General features: G+C 43.4%; 1 protein-coding gene across 3 annotated transcripts in view; it reads left to right on the forward strand.

Moving 5' to 3' along the window:
* MARCHF3 (membrane associated ring-CH-type finger 3) overlaps window positions 1–19,355 on the forward strand; it is a 152,983-nt gene that overhangs the window by 40,816 nt on the left and 92,812 nt on the right. The window contains exon 1 of one of the 3 annotated variants that reach the window (XM_079995831.1): window positions 3,801–3,819. The exons of 1 other annotated variant lie outside the window; for it this stretch is intronic. The gene's annotated coding sequence lies outside the window, so the exon portion shown is untranslated. Of the gene's footprint in view, window positions 1–3,800; window positions 3,820–9,873; window positions 9,942–19,355 lie in introns of those variants that run through there. One more of the 3 variants, XM_079995830.1, reaches the window with a different exon arrangement.

Below are 19,355 nucleotides of genomic sequence, written 5' to 3' on the forward strand. Positions count from 1 at the left end.
GTCTTCCAGATTGCAGCTCCCATCAGCCCCAACCACCAGGATCAATAGTTAGAAATGATGAGTCTGTAGTCAACATCTGGAGAGCATCCTGTTAGCTACCCCTACCCTGGTGGAAGTGATTCTGAGTCTTGTTCCATGCATTCGTTTCCCACATAGTTCTTCCCTATGGCAGCTTTCTACATTTTTCACTATAGCTTTGAGCAGTGATGTTGGCGTTTAGGTGAAATAGGTGCCAGTGTATTCTTTAAACCTGAATTTCCCGCAATAGTGATGCGTAGCTCTTTGACATGTTAATTTGCAGGTGCCTATTATGAATGTGGTTTTAATTCGGCCATATGCTTTATATTTCAAAATATAGGCAAAGAATGGTCTTTTGCAAAAAGCAAGCAAGCAAACAAACAAACTTTCAGTTAACGAAACAGACAAGCCTGTTTGTTTGCTTCCTTCCTGATCCTTAAAAGCACTTTCGTTGGTGTGTGTGTTTGTGTGTGTGTGATAATTGCATCTTAATTCAATAAAATAATCAATTTGTTGATTTTAAAATCAATACCGAAGAAGAGGTCTGTATACAATCCCTGCCCCCCTACACACACACACACACACACACACACACACTATTTTGCATTATTTCTGTGTTGTCTTCTATGCTCTAGCTCAATGGCAAGCCAGGATTCATTCAACAGTCGTACCTTGAATCCCGAATGCCCTGGAACCCGAATGCCCTGGATGATTTGGCTCCCAAACGCCGCAAACCCAGAAGTAATTGTTCCAGTTTGTGAATGTTCTTTTGGAACCCGAACGTCTGATGGGGCTTCCGTGGCTTCTGATTGGCTGTAGGAGCTTCCTGCAGCCAATCAGAAGCCATGACTTGGTTTTCAGACGTTTTGTAAGTCCAATGGACTTCGGGAACGGATTCCATTTGACTTCCAAGGTACGACTGTACAAGCTTCTCCTGGATCTTGTGTTATATTTTAAACCTAGGCAAAGGTTTGGTAAAAGGTAATTATTCTGTATCCTGACCTTAGGGAAATTACTCAAATTCTAATTGGGTAATTGAATTATGTTTGCCTATGATTCTTCTTGATATGTTAAGCATTATATCATTGGCTGAAGCTTTCAGATACAGTTGCTAAATATCCACTGCATCCCCCATACTTAGGTTCCAGAATCGTGGAGATGATATAACCTCTTCTTGGTTCATTTACTCAGTCCAAATATGTCCAACTTTACTGTGAATGCTTTCGCAGTATAGAGAATGGCTGTAATTGGATGGTACAAGATTAATATCTTTACATAGCAAATGATTTGCTTGACTTCTTAGGCTGAAGACAGATGGTAGTTGCTCCAGAGGGTAGAGGATAGCATTGAAAAGGAATAATCACTCCTAATGTCTACATGCCTCCTCCATTTGCCTCTGGTACAATCTGTTCTTCAGATTTTCACTTGGGACTCATCTATACAGCTGCAAATAAAAGGTTTTAAGCATGTTTTTAGTGCAATATACAATGTGACACTAGATGGCGGTGGTGAGCCTCATGGAAAATTCAATGTATTTTTAAAAAAGCTTTTAAAACAAAGCATTTTCAGAATGGTTTTTTATCTGTGTGTAGATTCCACCTTGGTTTTGAAAATCTGTGAAATGCATTTGACTAGAGAGCTGGTGAAATTTGTGTGTACGTTATAGGAGACAAAGTCTCTCTTGCTAATTGGTCAATTCCCTTAAAATCCATTGTGATTCTCTAGTCTTTCAGGGCAAGTCTGAGCATGTTTACTTTGAAATACATACCAATGTCTTCGTTGGTTATCATAGTCTGGAGGAGCGCCTAACCGGCTGGAATCTTGACTAGGAGCATTCCTGTTAGAGGGCTAGGATACACTGCAACAATCTGTTGCAGACATCATGTGTCAAGTTCAAATCTGCCTAAAACGTCTTGCAAGCAACCTCTCATGCACCGGCTCGGTTTTGAAAGGAACTCTTCCAAAGAGTGCTTTTTTGATCTTCAGTTCTTGCGAAGCTTATCTCAGTTGTGGATAACACCGTTTAGAGAGGAAAAAAAATCCCTGGACAAATACTTGAGATTAGTCACCTAAAATTAAACTTGGGCAAACAGAAGAGATTAGTCACCTAATATTAAACTTGGGCAAACAGAAGAAACAGTTGAGGTGATTAAGATGCAAAGGGGATACAAGGCTGCAGTCTGGAAATTGATGCTATGCCATTATTTTCTGTCCCACCTTGGAGATGTTGCAGTCACTTTTTCTCCCACAGGTTTTGCATAGTTCCTGAGAGGTGAGAAGCTACTGCTGACTCAGGAGACGCAGGTGGCACTGTGGCCTAAACCACTGAGCTTCTTGGGCTTGCTGATCAGAAGGTTGGCAGTTCGAATCTCTGCAACAGGGTGAGCTCCCGTTGCTTGGTCCCAGCTCCTGCCAACCTAGCAGTTTGAAAGCATACCAGCGCAAGTAGATAAACTGGTACCACTGTGGTGGGAAGGTAAATGGCGTTTCCGTGCGCCCTGGTTTCCGCCACGGTGTCCCATTGTGCCAGAAGCGGTTTAGTCATGCTGGCCACATGACCCGAAAAGCTGTCTGCAGACAAACGGTGGCTCCCTTGGCCTGAAAACCACAACCTTTGACTGGACTTGACTGTCCAGGGGTCCTTTACCTTTACCAAAAAGTTTGAAAACCAAGGAGCCACTTCTGATTGGCTGCAGGAAGCTCCTGCAGCCAATCGGAAGCAGCAGAAGCCCTGTCGGACATTTGGGTTCCAAAGAACGTTCGCAAACCGGAATACTCACTTCCAGATTTGCGGCTTTCGGGTGCCAAAATGTTCGACTTGCAAGCTATTTGGGATCCAAGGTACGACTGTAGATATTTAAAAATCTTAGACAATTAACTTAATGGTTTTACTGAGGGTCCTTTACATGCTTCAAATATGAAGCACTCAAATATCTCCTCCATCTCAGCAGGCAAAAACTGATCCTATGCATGGTGTCTCAGAAGTAAGTCCCGCTGTGTGGCGCAGACCTTGTCCCCAAACCTCCTCTAAATTAAGTCTTCTTAAATTACTGTATTCCTCCTAATTAATATTCTGCCTACATGACAATTGCCCCCAGTCAACTTCTCCTAATATATTATGCACTCAGATCCTGCCCTCTGCTCCCACCCTCATACGCCATAAGATTAAAACTTTCTATTTAGTTTGATTGTGCACTGGCCACAGGATTGGGTTCAGATCTGTCTCTCATTTTAGGAAGCAGTCTGATCTATTCTGTGTGTTTTTCTGAACCATCCAATTATACTTTTATTTCTGGTCTGAAGCTGTTTAGCTAAAAACAAAGCTCCGTTCCACACCATTCAGTATTAGAGGGAATAAAAAGTGGCCGTATTATTATTTTTATTATTATTTGCTTCTTTTTCTAGAAATGGATGACATTTGTAGGCATAGCAGCCGCCCCTCAGAGTGGATTAAGACTGCCAAATTACAAGCAAATCCATCCAGGGGGCTTTAGGGCTGGACATTTTGTTTCTTTGTAGAAAAAGGAATTGCCTCAAACTTGTTCGTTGGAGGGGAGAACCGGATGAAATTTGCAATAAAGGCATCCCTGCCAAATTTCAGATGAATGGCCATGATGCTCTTCCTGCAAGAACAGGCTTTGCAGTTTGGGATGTGTAAAAAGAAAAAAGGAATCGCTTAATCACCCATAGTGTTTTGTGGCTTGAAAACTGAAGACACACGAGACGCGCTCCTGAATAACAAACGCATCAGATTGCAGACAAACAGATCCAGCAGCTTTTGTGCTTTAAAGTTGATTGCAGGTAAGTAAAATGGATTCACTTTCCTCTGTGTGGTCTTCTTTCTACTTACTTATCCCTCCCCCAAACCATTGTGACTGCAGATCCATGGTAAATCTTTCCCGCTGGGTAAAAGTGAGACATGTCAAAAAAAGACGCTCCCTTTTCTGCACATTTCCTTTGTATAGTGTAAACTTTACATCTAGAAAACTCCACCCTTCCTCTACCCCAAACAGGCATTTCCTGTATGCAGTGCTTTTTTCTGGGGGTACGCATACCCCTAAACATTTTGTGAATCTTTGTACTTTGGTCCATTTACTGTATTTATTTCCCCCAATTTGAACTATAAAATGGTGATTTTCTTGAGTCAAAAGGAGAGTACCCCTAAACATTTTTTTAAAGAAAAAAGCACTGTCCCTACCTGGAGATGTTTGGAATTGAACCTGAGATCTGCTCATAAAGCAGATTGCCTAATGCTGTGTTATCGAGACGCGTTTCATATTGTATTGAAAAGGAGATGGCGTGGTTCTCTTAGAAATCAGGATAATCTGAAATGGAGATACGAATATGGACAGAGATGTTTCAACAAGGTGTATCAGGTGCCTCAAAGTTCTGAAGAACTTTGAAGACTGAGGAGCAGTGCCCAGGTAGGTGGGTTGTCAAGGTAACAGTGACCTGCCCTCCTTTGTGACATCTTTTTGAATTCTGGCTTAAAAGTCACAAACCAGAGGTGTCCAGTCCGGGGGTCAGGAGGTAGAAAACATAGGTTTTGGTTGTGTGTTTGTACAGAGAAACTTCATAATGTTAAAAATGTAAGGATTTCTTCTGCTGCTACTCAGAACTTGGAGTGAGGGGACTGGGGTCACCCACGTTGCCTCATCTCTCTTGAAGGTCACCAGTCGCTCCCCTGTGATGCTGAGTCCAGACTTCATTTAAGGCAGAGCTTTCCAAACTGTGTGTTGCGACACCTGCAGTGTGTATAGGTGTGTCGTGCAAACGCTTGCTTGCTCCTCCCGGGGCTGGAAATGGGTTGGTTTAACCTCCACTGTTTGGCGTTCTTCCTGTGTGTTTCTCCCACTTCCAAACTGCAGCTCCAAGCTTCAGTTTTTCTGAGATCAGCAGTACAGTGGTACCTCTGGTTACATATGCTTCAGGTTACCTACGCTTCAGGTTACAGACTCCGCTAACCCAGAAATAGTGCTTCAGGTTAAGAACTTTGCTTCAGGATGAGAACAGAAATCGTGCTCCGGCGGCGTAGTGGCAGCAGGAGGCCCCATTAGCTAAAGTGGTGCTTCAGGTTAAGAACAGTGTCAGGTTAAGTACGGACCTCCAGAATGAATTAAGTACTTAACCCAAGGTACCACTGTAGTTCAAAATCCACCCTATGCTCAGCTTGAAGGAATAAAGAGGTAGGTGCTTTATTTACACATGCACACTCAATGGGATCCGCCAACATCTGCCCAAAGGTTGGATGCTAATGCCGCGCCGCTGGTTCCTTGTGATGCGTTTGCTAGTGTAATGCTCTCCCTTCCCTAACCCAGCTCTAAACGGTGGACATGACATCTTCCTATGTTAGCAATAAAAAATATTTGGTTCTGCTGATCACACTGATGCTTAATCAATGTTTGGTAATAATGGATGGTGGGAGCTCTGTTCTGAAGGATGCATTAATTTTCCGGGCCTGCGATGATCTTTCTCCTTTTGCAGCATCCTTGCCAGTCATGCCATCAAGTAGCTCTCTTAATGGATGTTGCACATCTAACCCTTAACAGCTGGAAGAAAAATGGCTTTGTTAATGGGCAGCGCAAGACGGAGCTTTGCATTCAAAACAGAGCTGCAGAATTAAGTGGTGGAAGGGCATTGGCCCTTGTATAACACCAAGCCCATTGTCTGCAGTTGGGATTTTTAAGGCGGTTTGTTAATAGGGCAATAAAAACGTAGTAGTTAATAGCCAGGATTTTCATTTTTTCCTCAAGACTGTTTGGATATTTCCCCTATGGGAGCACATGTTTAATGTTTAATAAAAGGAATTATGTTTGCAGTTAAACCAATATTCTTAGGGTGATTTTCAGCTAGGTTTTACTCGGACTGGACTTGTTGGAATGAATGGACCAAAGTTAAGTCATGTTCATTAATTCCAGTGGTTTACTCCAAGTAAAACATAGTTGAACGCCACTCTTAATGCTTTCCTGTCTGAGATCATCACCGTCTGTTTATTCGTGTGCCACTTTCCCAGAAAATTGTTCTGTAAGTGATTCACGGCATATTAAGTGGTTAGTAAGTAAAACAATGCAGAAAACGTATGAGAAATAATTAGAAATAATAATAATAATAATAATAATAATAATAATAATAATAATAATTTATTATTTGTACTCCGCCCATCTGGCTGGGTTTCCCCAGCCACTCTGGGCGGCTTCCAACAAGGATGAAAAATACACTAAAATGTCACATATTAAAAACTTCCCTGAACAGGGCTGCCTTCAGATGTCTTCTGAATGTCAGGTAGTTGTTTATTGCTTTGACATCTGATGGGAGGGCATTCCACAGGGTGGGCGCCACTACCGAGAAGGCCCTCTGCCTGGTTCCCTGTAACTTGACCTCTCGCAGTGAGGGAACTGCCAGAAGGCCCTCGGAGCTGGACCTCAGTGTCCGGGCAGAACAATGGGGGAGGAGACGCTCCTTCAGGTATACTGGACCGAGGCCATTTAGGGCTTTAAAGGTCAGCACCAACACTTTGAATTGTGCTCGGAAACGTACTGGGAGCCAATGTAGGTCTTTCAAGACCGGTGTTATATGGTCTCGGTGGCCGCTCCCAGTCACCAGTCTAGCTGCCGCATTCTGGATTAGTTGTAGTTTCCGGGTCACCTTCAAAGGTAGCCCCACGTAGAGCGCATTGCAGTATTCCAAGCGGGAGATAACCAGAGCATGTACCACTCTGGCGAGACAGTCTGCAGGCAGATAGGGTCTCAGCCTACGTACCAGATGGAGCCGGTAAACAGCTGCCCTGGATACAGATTTGACCTGTGCCTCCATGGACAGCTGTGAGTCCAAAATGACTCCCAGGCTGCGCACCTGGTCCTTCAGGGGCACAGTTACCCCATTCAGGACCAGGGAATCCTCCACACCTGCCCGCCTCCTGTCCCCCAAAAACAGTACTTCTAGCAGTGAGCTTTTTTTTTTTTTCAAAAAACAAACACCCAACCTCCACAACATCAGCTTTTACATAACGTCACCTTTTAGTTCAGCTACTGTATGTACATTTCTCCGATGAAAATAGGGACGTTCTATTCTACATCAGGAAACCTCTTCCGCATTTGATCTCACTGAATATATGTATATGTCATAGACACATATACATTAGTCACTGTGGGCCAATGGCAACCTCTCTGCTGAACCTACCTCACAGGATTATTGTAAAGAAAAACTGTGTGAGGGAAGGGATCGTGTGCAGCATCTTCCACGGATAAATGGAATGAAATATTCCTTTAGTGATAAGCTGTCTTGTGTCCCTGTCAGAAAAAGGCAGGGTATCATCATCACCATCATAACCAAGTGGATTGGTGACCTCTTCCTTCAAAATTATGGGAAGGGCTTCATATGCCCACTTCATTTGGTGCAGGTATTTTATTTTCAGTATAAACTCCATTTTTGCACCTACACAGAAACCCCACTTTTAATTGTTCTCTGAGACATGGAGGGGAGGAAAAAGGAAAAGCGGGACATTCTGGGATCAAATCAGAAACCGGGATGGCTTCTGTAATTCCAGGATTGTCCCTGGAATATAGAGCCCTGTGCCTACACCTACGGGTCAAATGTCTTCTCTTGCCTCCAGCACATCTATTTCCCACAAGGTTTTACCAGAACGAAATTCAGCAGTGCTCCTGTCTGCCAGGTATCAGCAAAGTTAAACTTGCAGAGTACAAGGATACAGGAAATTGTCTTACGCTGAGCCAGACCATTGATCCATCTAAGTCGTCTTCTTCTGCGATCACTCGTAGCTGGGTAAGATTGTCTTCCTTGAACACGGTTTTAAAAGTGAGTCTGTAAGTGACTGTGGAGGCCAATTCTGGATCCACACATCCTTCCACAGTGGGGACATAGGTTTCCAGGTAGGAGCTGAACATAGTGAGGGTTTGCCAAATGTGCCTTCCTCTTAGCACTTTTCTCCCTTTCGTCCTAAGTTCGAGTGTCTTCAAAGCCCATGACACCTTTGGAAAAGGCTGCTCTCCAACTGGAGCGCTCGCAGGCCAGTGTTTCCCAGTTGTCGGTGTCTATCCTACATTTTTTAAGATTTACCTTGAGAGAGTCTTTGAACCTCTTTTGTTGACCACCAGCATTATGCTTTCCGTTTTTAAATTTGGAATAGAGTAGTTGTTTTGGAAGACGATAATCAGGCATTAGCACAACACGACCAGTCCAACGAAGTTGATGTTGAAGAATCATTGCTAGTGTCCATCTAAGTATTCCGTATACTGACCAGCAGTCCCTCTCCAGGGTTTCAAGCAGAAGATACCTGGAACTGAACCTAGGACTTTTTACATGCAAAGCTGATGTTCTAGGACCAACCCTGCCTGTCAACATTTGCCGTAAAGAAATGATTTGAAACCAGAATTATCCTTCTCAGAAATGTCAGCATGTCAAGGCAAGATTCAGGCACAGCTCAGCAGTAGCTCACAAGGTGCCAGCAAAGTCACTAGAGAAACAAAACAGCACAGGCCTAAGGAGCACAGCCACTTTCTTTCTCCAGCTCGTCCCTTTGTCTTTTATGGGAATCCTGTGGTTGGAGTACCTTCACAGACATACTCTTGCTAGGGGGAAATTTTCCATGTGAGCAGATAAGTAACTACATGAAATAGTGGAGTAATATAAGGGGTAATTGGACCCGTCTTTAAAAGACTCTGTTATGAGGCGAATGACTGCAATTGCCTGCCTCTAAATTCATTCCATTTGAAATGTCTTATAGGCAGTACCCTATGAGCATTGAAACTGCAGAATGGAATGGAATGGAATGATAAGGCTCTGAAAATGCAGCTTAGGTTTTTCTGGAGACTTTGGGGTGCTTTTTTTTTTTTTTGAATGAAGAATATCAACTGACTAAAATAAGAATTTTAAGCACATGCATCCCAAATGTTAAGAACCGCTCCATCTCAGGTCAAGTTGTGAGAGCAAACAGACTAGATTTTTCTACATAAGGTTGTAGGGTACTACATGAAGTCGCTTCTGGTTCATTTGAAGAATTAGGGAGAAAGCAAAACAGGGCACCATTTTCTTGCACAGCCTCTGTTGAAACAAAATGGAAGCTGGGTGAGCGGTGCTGGTTGTGCTTCTGGGGCAGTCTTCCTTCTCCTGAGAACCTCCAGATGGTTTCAGATATAACTCCCAGCAGCCAGAGGCAGCATGGTTGATGGGACCTGTAGTCCAAAACATTTGGAAGGCACCAAGCTTGAGAAAACTAGCCTAGAAAGAGAACTAGCCTTTGATGTCCTTAGAATTCCACCAATCTTCAGATTCTCAGTATGTGACTTAGGAGTAGCAATATTTTTCCAAATAACTTTTGTTTTCTCTCTTAATGTGTGGTGATTTTTTTTTTTTGTAGCTGGAAATAGAAAGTGGAAAGGTAATAATGCACTAGCTTGAAAGGAGCAGAATGTATTTCTGAAAGTGCTTTTATGAAAAGAAATTATACATACTGAGAGCTTTAGCCTAGAAATGGTGTGGCAAGCTAGAGAGATTGCAAGCATTCAAGTGAATTGATCTGAAAAATCACCTACTATCCCAAATTATGCAACAAAGCAAAACTTCAGATGGGGAAGGTTGAATAATACTTAGAACTCTTCGGTTTCTTATATTTCTGAAAGCCCTGGGAGATACCGTATTTTTCGCTCTATAGGACGCACTGGACCATAGGACGCACCTTGTTTTAGAGGGGGAGAACAAGAAAAAAAAAATCTCCCCCTCTCTGCTCAACGCCCCTTCAGTGAAGCAGCAGGAGAAACGGAGCACCTTCCATTTCATCAGGTTTCTGATTTGATCCTGGAATGTCCTGCTTTTCCTTAGGATGCCTCTATTTTCATCAGAGAAAGGTTGGAAGGCATGGAATAGGACGTCTCTATTTTCATCAAAGAAATGTTGGAGGGTATGGGGTGAGTGTGGACCAAGATAGCTCAGTGAGCATTGTGGCTGAATGGGGATTTGAACCTGTGTCTTCACAGCCCTAATCCAACACTGTAACCCAGGGGTAGCCAACATGGTACTTTCCATATGTTGGTGAACTACAATTCCCATCATTCCTAGCCATTCCTGCCGAATACAACTTGCAGTTCAAGAACATATGGAAGGCATCATGTTGACTACCCCTGCTCTAACCATTGCCTTGCAGGGGGTTGGACTAGATGCCCCTTAGAGTCAGTTCCAGTTGTATGATTGTTTGAACACTGACTCCACCCCCACCCCCCATATGATGATTTAGTAGCTTTCTTTGGGAATGGGGAAGCTGTTTGGAATCCTTCCTATGGAAACAGATGCCCAGGATTTTCTTCACAACATCACTTATAAAATGTAGCATTTTTATCAATACCACAACGGGCTAAACAATACTCCCAGTTGTCAAAGGTAATCTGGCACCTGATTATTGTCCCTTTTCTGATGTGTATACACCCCACACATTCCAATGGGTGTATGTGTGTTGTACACATATACAGTGGTACCTCGGGTTAAGTACTTAATTCGTTCCAGAGGCCCGTTCTTAACCTGAAACTGTTCCTAACCTGAAGCACCACTTTAGCTAATGGGGCCTCCTGCTGCCGCCGCACCGCCGGACCACGATTTCTGTTCTCATCCTGAAGCAAAGTTCTTAACCTGAGGTACTATTTCTGGGTTAGTGGAGTCTGTAACCTGAAGTATATTACAACTGTAATCCCAAAAGGCACGAGGCCAGTGGTACAGTGGTACCTCAGGTTACAAACACTTCGGGTTACAAACGCTTTGGGTTACAAACTCCGCTAACCCAGAAGTAGTACCTCGGGTTAAGAACTTTACCTCAGGATGAGAACAGAAATCGCATGCTGGCGGTGCGGCAGCAGCGGGAGGCCCCATTAGAGAAAGTGCGCCTCAGGTTAAGAATGGTTTCGGGTTAAGAACGGATCTCCAGAAAGAATTAAGTTCGTAACCTGAAGTACCACTGTATATTCTTTGTAAATATTTTATTAGTTTAAAAAGGGCTGATGTGATATCTACTATAAACGCTCCATTTCTCCATGTTTAATAGGTCATATTCACTTAAAACATTCAGCCCTGAGGCTAGCAGTTGTGCTCCTGGATTTCTAACATCATTCTTTGGCTTCTTTTCATCTTCTCTTTCCCACCCTCCCAATGCTTTCCTACCCCTCCCCCCCCCCAAAAAAAATCTCTTTTAAAACTTGAGTCTGGAAATGTGAAGAATGGGGGGATGAATGGGTTGACCTGTGAGGATGTGTAGTCTAGAATCTAGAATGATCTTTGTTGTCATTCCTCAGTCCCAAGAATGTAAGGCTGGGAGATAAACCATGATAAAACAGCGATATCACCAAGGAAATAGAACTGTCATCGCTCAGTGATACGAGCAGTGCTTTGCATGTGAAGGTGCTCCTAGGTCTAGTCTCTGGCATTTCCAGGTCTGGGCTGGGAGAGACCCCAAATCAGAGTCACCGAGCCACTGCCATTCAGTATGACAATACTTTTTGTTTCCTCCTTTAACTTTTGTGCATCGTTGGCTATCTCAGAAATACCAATGTGCTGGAAGTGGAAAGACATTTCACTTACTTGGCTAGTTTGAGGAAGGAACTGGAAGTTCCCTTTTATTGTTTTTATAATATCAAACTACAGCTACAATTAAATGCCGACTTCCTGTGTGTTGGCTTTGGGGGGGGGCGGTTGCATCTGTCTGTGCTACAGAAGCTTGAAAGGAAAGATTTGAAAGGAATGGAGGTGTTATTTCCACATCAACCCAACCAAATTATTTGTAATATCTCTACCCCAAACCTTGCCTGTATGGGAGAACAGAGCAAATAAGAGAAAAGAGATCAGCTTTATTCTCATACTTAAAAAATAATAATCTGTTAATGTGTAATTTCCCACTTTTTCCAACTTGTGATCAAAGGCAACCTGCCAGCTAGGTAGGTGGGCTTATAAACTTCTGTTTTTTATGGCTTCCCTGGAACACAAAATGTTGAGGAAATGTCAAGCAACAGAGCATTGTCGTCTTGGGTTTGTTGAGTTACAAGTTGTGCAGACTTGCTCGATCAGCATTGAACCATTACAATAATATGGAAGGGTTTGGCTGGAGCTGTTGGAAACTGTAGTCCAAAACACCTGGAGAGCACCAGGTTGTTGAAGGCTTATACATATGAGGTTATATGAGGTTGAATCCTGACAAGACAGAAGTACTGTTTTGGGGGGGCAGGGGGCGGGTGGGTGTGGGGGACTCCCTGGTCCTGAATAGGGTAACTGTGCCCCTGAAGGACCAGGTGCGCAGCCTGGGAGTCATTTTGGACTCACAGCTGTCCATGGAGGCACAGGTCAATTCTGTGTCCAGGGCAGCTGTCTACCAGCTCCACCTTGTACGCAGGCTAAGACCCTACCTGCCACGGACTGTCTCACCAGAGTGGTGCATGCTCTGATTATCTCCCGCTTGGACTACTGCAACGCGCTCTACGTGGGGCTACCTTTGAAGGTGACCCGGAAACTGCAAGTAATCCAGAATGCGGCAGCTAGACTGGTGACTGGGGGCGGCCGCCGGGACCACATAACACCGGTTCTGAGAGATCTGCATTGGCTTCCAGTACCTTTCCAAGCACGATTCAAAGTGTTGGTGCTGACCTTTAAAGCCCTAAACGGCCTCGGTCCTGTATACCCGAAGGGGCATGTCCACCCCCATCGTTCAGCCCGGACACTGAGATCCAGCACCGAGGGCCTTCTGGTGTTTCCCTCATTGCAAGAAGTGAGGTTACAGGGAACCAGACAGAGGGCCTTCTCAGTAGTGGCACCTACCCTGTGGAACACCCTCCCTTCAGATGTGAAGGAAATAAGCAGCTATCCCATCTTTAAAAGACATCTGAAGGCAGCCCTGCTCAGGGAAGTTTTTAATATTTAGCGTTGTACTGTTTTTAACACTTGATTGGGAGCGGCCCAGAGTGGCTGGGGAAACACAGCCAGATGGGCGGGGTATAAATAATAAATTATTATTATTATACAGAATAACACAATATTCCTGTTTTGGATGGAAGCGTTTGGTTCAGCAATTGACGGATAATAAACAACCGACCAACAATAAATAGGTAATGTTACTGGAACATGAGTGCGTTTGCAACGCTTTATCATGAAGTACGTGTAATGTCAGAAGACAATCTAACAAACGTTTAGGAGGGGAAATAGAGGGACACAGGAAATTGTCTTGGCCCGGATTCAATCATCTGGTCCATTTCAAAGCGAGGACAAGAAGTCCGGTTATCTAATTGCATATCTGATGTTCTCATGACGATATCGCTCCTTACAAATAGCTCTCCTTACGTAAATAATTCATGGCAATGAACTTTGTGTTGCAGAGCAGAATGAAAGATTCTGAATGTTCAGACGGCAGGAGCTTGTGTGACTTGAACACCCACCCACAAAACCACCCACAATCTGTAAAAGATCAGGCCTCAAGAGAGAGACTGAGACACAGGTATATGCGGAATTGATTATAGACAGCCAAGTAGTACGAAATCCCTATTGAAAAGTACCAGGTGGACGAAAAGAGTCTTGTGGCTTTTTGTATAAGGATATCTCCTTTTCTTTTTATTTTGTTCCCAGTATTGCCCTGTATAAATTGTGTACCTTAAGTCCCTAACCAAGGATGTCTTCAGAGTTCATTGCGACTGCGGCTGGGATTTGCTTGTTCATTGAAATATTTTGTGTGTCTATACAGGCAATACTCGCTTTATGCTCCAGACTCCTGTGCATGTTGGTGGAGTGTGCATAAGCCCGCCCTGCCCCTGCCCTTTGAGGGCCACTTCTGGCTTTGGCACTGTGCACACATGCACAATTATGCGTCATTCAGATGGGCCTAAATCAGTTGTTGCTTGTAGTTGCTTATGTGTTTCCTTTTTCTCTCTCAGCTGATTACACTGATTTCTAGGGACTGGGATGCATATGGAATTGCTCCATCTTGACCCCTGCAGGGGACTTTGAATATTCCTGCTTTAACTGCTCCCCTTTCTAGCTCTTGTTTATAATGGGTATAAGGTAAAGGTAAAGGGACCCCTGACCGTTAGGTCCAGTCGTGGCCGACTCTGGGGTTGCGGCGCTCATCTCGCTTTTTTGGCCGAGGAAGCCGGCGTACAGCTTCTGGGTCACGTGGCCAGCAGGACTAAGCCGCTTCTGGTGAACCAGAGCAGCGCACAGAAACGCCATTTACCTTCCCGCCAGAGTGGTACCTATTTATCTACTTGCATTTTGACGTGCTTTTGAACAGATAGGTTGGCAGGAGCAGGGACCAAGAAACGGGAGCTCACCCCATCACGGGGATTCGAACCGCCGACCTTCTGATCGGCAAGTCCTAGGCTCTGTGGTTTAACCCACAGCACCACCCGCATCCCCTATAATGGGTATACGTTAAAGCCTTATGATGGAACAGCAAAAGCATAAATGTCAGATAGCGGTGATGTTATGAGCTCACAAAGCTCAGAATAAAAAGGCAGTTAACGTCAAGTTGCTAATTTGCATTAATGATGCTAGTGGGGCGTTCTGGTTTGATGATTGTGAAGATGGACTTCAATACATTTTAGCTGGACTTTATTTGCGTTTTGGGATGCCACCTTGGAATATTTTGATGAAGTGCAGTAAAGAAATCACAGAATCATAGAACTGTAGAAGGGGCCAAAAGGGTCATCTAGTCCATCCCCCTGCAATCAAGGAATCTTTTGCAGATCTCGAACCCACGACCCTGAGATTAAGAGACTTGGGCTTTACCAACTGAGTTATACCAGCTACAAATGTTTTAAATTAATACGAGTAAATTAAGGTCAAAGCTTAGTGGGAAATGATATATAATGAATTGAAAAGGATGTTTAAAATAACCTTTGTAAAGAAACCAGAAGCTTTTCTTTTGGGAATTATAGGGACAGAACTACCTAAATCGTATAGAAAATTATTTATGTATGCTACTACAGCAGCAAGAACATTACTCGCCCCAAAATGGAAAGAAGCAGAAGTCCTAGCAAAAGAAAAATGGATAAAAAAATTATGGAATATGCAGAAATGGCAAAACTTACTGGAAGAATAAGAAATCAAAATAACAAACTTTTTATAAAAGAATGGAAATTGTTTATTTAATATTTACAGATAAATTTCAAACATATAAAAACATAAGCAGGATTATTGTAATAACCTGCAGTTTAACAAGAATACATTTTTTTAAAAAAATAATATTTATTAAAGATTTTCAAATATAACAGAAAAAGAAAAACATCCAAATTTAAAACCTAATTTTCATTGGCATCCTTCCAGGACTTCCCCTCCCCTCCCCCTCTTGTATTCCAATTCTTTCAAATAGATTCAACAAATTCTTACCCCAAATTTTAAAATTATTTATCATTGACCCAATTTAAAAAATATTTTCCCATCCCCTAAAATCGACCTGTTCCCTTCCACGAGTTCCCCTCTTTAATATGCAATACAGATTAAAATAAACAGAAAAATAGAAAAAAGAATAAAATGTAATTTAACACCCTTTGGATTCCAAATTTCCCTCCCCCCTTTCCCGGTTGCGTTCCCAATGTCCGTCAATATCTACTGTCATCCTGGAGCTCCCACATCTAAACCACAGTCCTTCACCAGTCCGCTTTGCCGTCTTTTTATTAGTCTTTGCCGTCTTTTGGTCATCTTTGATTTCACATGTCCAATCTTGGAAGGAGTCTATCTTCCAACTTTGTCCAGTTCTTGTTATTCTTGTTGTTCTTGTTGTTCTCTCTCCTCCTCTTTTTTTTTTTTTTGTTCCTGCTCTCCTGCACAAATGTTCTAATTCCAAAAAGCTTCTAATTCCTCTGCAGAGGCTTTGTTATTCAGGAACAAAACATTACGTCAAGTCCCTTCCATTCTTCAATAGATAAATCTATTGTCTCCTTTAGTGTGTAGACCTCTGTAGACAAAATAGTGTTCCATTTCTGCAGTTTCCCAGGAGATAAAAAGTCCTATTCAAATTCGATGCCAACAATACTTGTAGTGTCCCACAGCTCCTCTAGAGGGATTATAGTAGCTCAGTTTCCTTCCCGATCACACCCAACAAAGTAACTTATTATTCCTTGTTTTAAACAATTTATATCCAATTTGTAACAAATGTGACCAGCAAAGTCCTCGTAACAAAGTTCTCTTTTTGTTCTTCCGCTTTGACAGCTCCTTTGACAGCTGTCAAAACCTCTATTTCTCCTCTCCCGGCGCTCTTACGGATCGCTCCCGGGGTTTCCGGGGGGGGGGGGTTGCCTTTTAATTCACATTCCACTTTTCTCCTCCAGCCCAGTCTTATAATTTTCCATTGCGAAGTTAATAATTTTATCAAAAAAAGGTTGCACTCGATCTTAGTTGTCAAATCCTTTGCTTTAGCTCCTCTACAACAGGGGGGAGGCTGACTTCCTTTTTGCACCTCCCCCGCTCGCTCCGAATTTAAAAAGAATTTTTCCCCTTTTTTAATCCAAGTTCCAATTACTCACGGGTTATTCTTTTAAAGTCCAAATTTTCAATGGAAGAAGTCAGCGCTCTCCGTCGAATGGCATGCGGCTTCGCTCGGCAGGGGAAGCGGAGGACTCACAGCACCCCCCCCCCTGTCACCCGCTCTGCAGCCTTTAAAAAGGATCCTTCGCGGGTCGGGGGGACGCAAACGGTGCCCGCCGAGTCACCATGCCCATGGGTTTCAGCGCCCATGGTTTTTGAGGGTCCCCGCGTCACCGGCGCGGTAGAACCCAGCCCCTGCCGAGCAGGCTCCCTCCGAAGCTCGGAGGAAGTCCGCCATTCGGCGATGGCGCCAACCCGGAAGAGAACAAAAATACATATTTAAAGTAGATAAACAAGTTGAGCAAATTAAATGAATTTGGATATGCAGAAGATATATATATATATATATATATATATATATATATATATATATGGAACTGCAGAAAGAGGGGGAAGAAAGTCAAGTTTTGAAATGTTAAAATGATTGTAAAATTAAGGAAATGTATAAACCTGAAAAGTATAAATACAAATTAATAAAATAAATAAAATAAAATAAAATAAAATAAAATAAAATAAAATAAAATGAATACACTTTGAATGAAAAACTGCAGTTGCCGAGGTTAACCAAGAAACACTAAAACACAAGCTAGCTTGGCATTTTGACTGAATTGGCACGGGATAAATACTGCTGTTTTGCAGCCATTCACTAATTCTATGGCCTAGCAGTTGGGTGGTTCCGCCATCATTGCCGGCAGAGGATGCCATGGCAGTCCTTCACTCAGTCGAAACTTTACTGGCTCAGTAAGCACCTTGGCAAATGAACTGGAAAGAAAGGCTGGGTTCCCACTTAGAAATATAACGAGGAGAGAGTAGGTCATCTCTTGCACCTGAAACATTAGAGATTTAGCAGGCTAACAGTCCAGCCCTCTAAGAATTTATAGTGCAGCTGCATAGATGTTTGTGCTAGATAACGGACTTGAGGATTCCTGGCCACTGAGGTCCTTTGCGCTTCGTAGTACTGTATTTTTTGCTCTATAAGACTCACTTTTTCCCTCCTAAAAATTAAGGGGAAATGTGTGTGCGCCTTATGGAGCGAAAGCAGGCTGCGCAGCTATCCCAGAAACCAGAACAGCAAGAGGGATTGCTGCTTTCACTGCGCAGCGATCCATCTTGCTGTTCTGGCTTCTGAGATTCAGAATATTTTTTTTTTCTTGTTTCCCTCCTCCAAAAACTAGGTGCGTCTTGTGGTCTGGTGCGTCTTATAGAGCGAAAAATATGGTAATTGGTAGTTCATTAAAAGGACTGTTTGAGCACCAATGATGCTGCACTTTCCAGGGGGAAAGGGAAGTTGATAACGGTTCCCATTTAATTTCATATAATGCAGTTGCAGGCTTTATTAGCAGAGAGCGAGGAGTGAAAAGAAATGTGCTGTCTTGACCTCTTCTAACTTATAAGATACCGTTTTAACATTGTACCTGCTAAGGACAAAATAGTTGGATTTATTTTTTTTTAAGCAAGAAGAATTTGCTTTGAACTGAAAGCCTCCGGTCATGGTGTTTGCAGCTATTTCATAAAAGTTTCTGAGCAGAAGAGCATGTTAATGAAGTCCTGGCTCATTTGTTTTAAAAGAGAAAATGTAACTAGAAAAAGGGACTTTAGATTAGCTCTGAATATGTGAGTGGTAACCTGGTTTTAATCACTGGATGGTCTTGAATAGCAATGACTCATTGCTAGCCTTTCCAAAGGCAAGGCGATGTTTTGCCTAATGTTTGCTGACATTCCCTCCAGGCTAGGATTAGGGCTGTTCCAGAAGTTGTGGGTTACCTGGTAGAGCAGGTAACCCACTGATTCTGCTTTGAGATATTGCTTCAGCGTGCTCACCTGTTATGGAAGGACCTGCAGTTTTAAGTGGGGTTAAACCTCTAAGACAAGGTTCTAATCAGTTGTATTTCTTGTACCAGCAAGTTCAGCTGTTGCATCTTTTGCTAAGGTGTTGCTTTATTGATTGATGCTGGACTTGAGATAGCATATCATCTGTATGTGGATGAAACCCAGCTCTACCTCTCTTTTAAATCAGAACCAGTGAAGGCGGTAAAGGTCCTGTGTGAGTGTCTGGAGACGGTTGGAGGATGGATGACGGCTAACAGATTTGGGTTGAATCTGGACTAAATACTGATTTGTGGGGGCGGGGGGTGGGCAGGTGTGGAGGACTTCCTGGTCCTGAATGGGGTAACTGTGCCCCTGAAGGACCAGGGGTACAGCCTGGGAGTCATTTTGGACTCACAGCTGTCCATGGAGGTGCAGGTCAATTCTGTGTCCAGGGCAGCTGTCCATCAGCTCCATCTGGTACGCAGCCTGAGACCCTACCTGCCCGCAGACTGTCTCATCAGAGTGACGCATGCTCTGGTTATCTCCCGCTTGGACTATTGCAATGCGCTGTACGTGGCGCTACCTTTGAAGGTGACCCAGAAACTACAACTAATCCAGAATGCGGCAGCTAGACTGGTGAGTGGGAGTGGCCACCGAGACCATACAACATCAGTCCTGAAAGACCTACAGTGGCTCCCAGTACATTTCTGAGCACCATTCAAAGTGTTGGCACTGACCTTTAAAGCCCTAAACGGCCTCAGCCCAATACACCTGAAGGAGCATCTCCACCCCCATCGTTCAGCCAGGACACTGAGGTCCAGCTCCAAGGGCCTTCTAGTGCTTCCCTCACTGCAAGAAGTGAGGTTACAGGGAACCAGGCAGAGGGCCTTTTCAGTAGTGGCACCTGCCCTGTGGAACGCCCTTCCATCAGATGTCAAGGAAATAAACAACTGACTTTTAGAAGA

Source organism: Podarcis cretensis (genome assembly GCF_951804945.1).
Source record: "Podarcis cretensis genome assembly, chromosome: 11".
In the NCBI taxonomy this organism is placed as follows: Eukaryota; Metazoa; Chordata; class Lepidosauria; order Squamata; family Lacertidae; genus Podarcis; species Podarcis cretensis.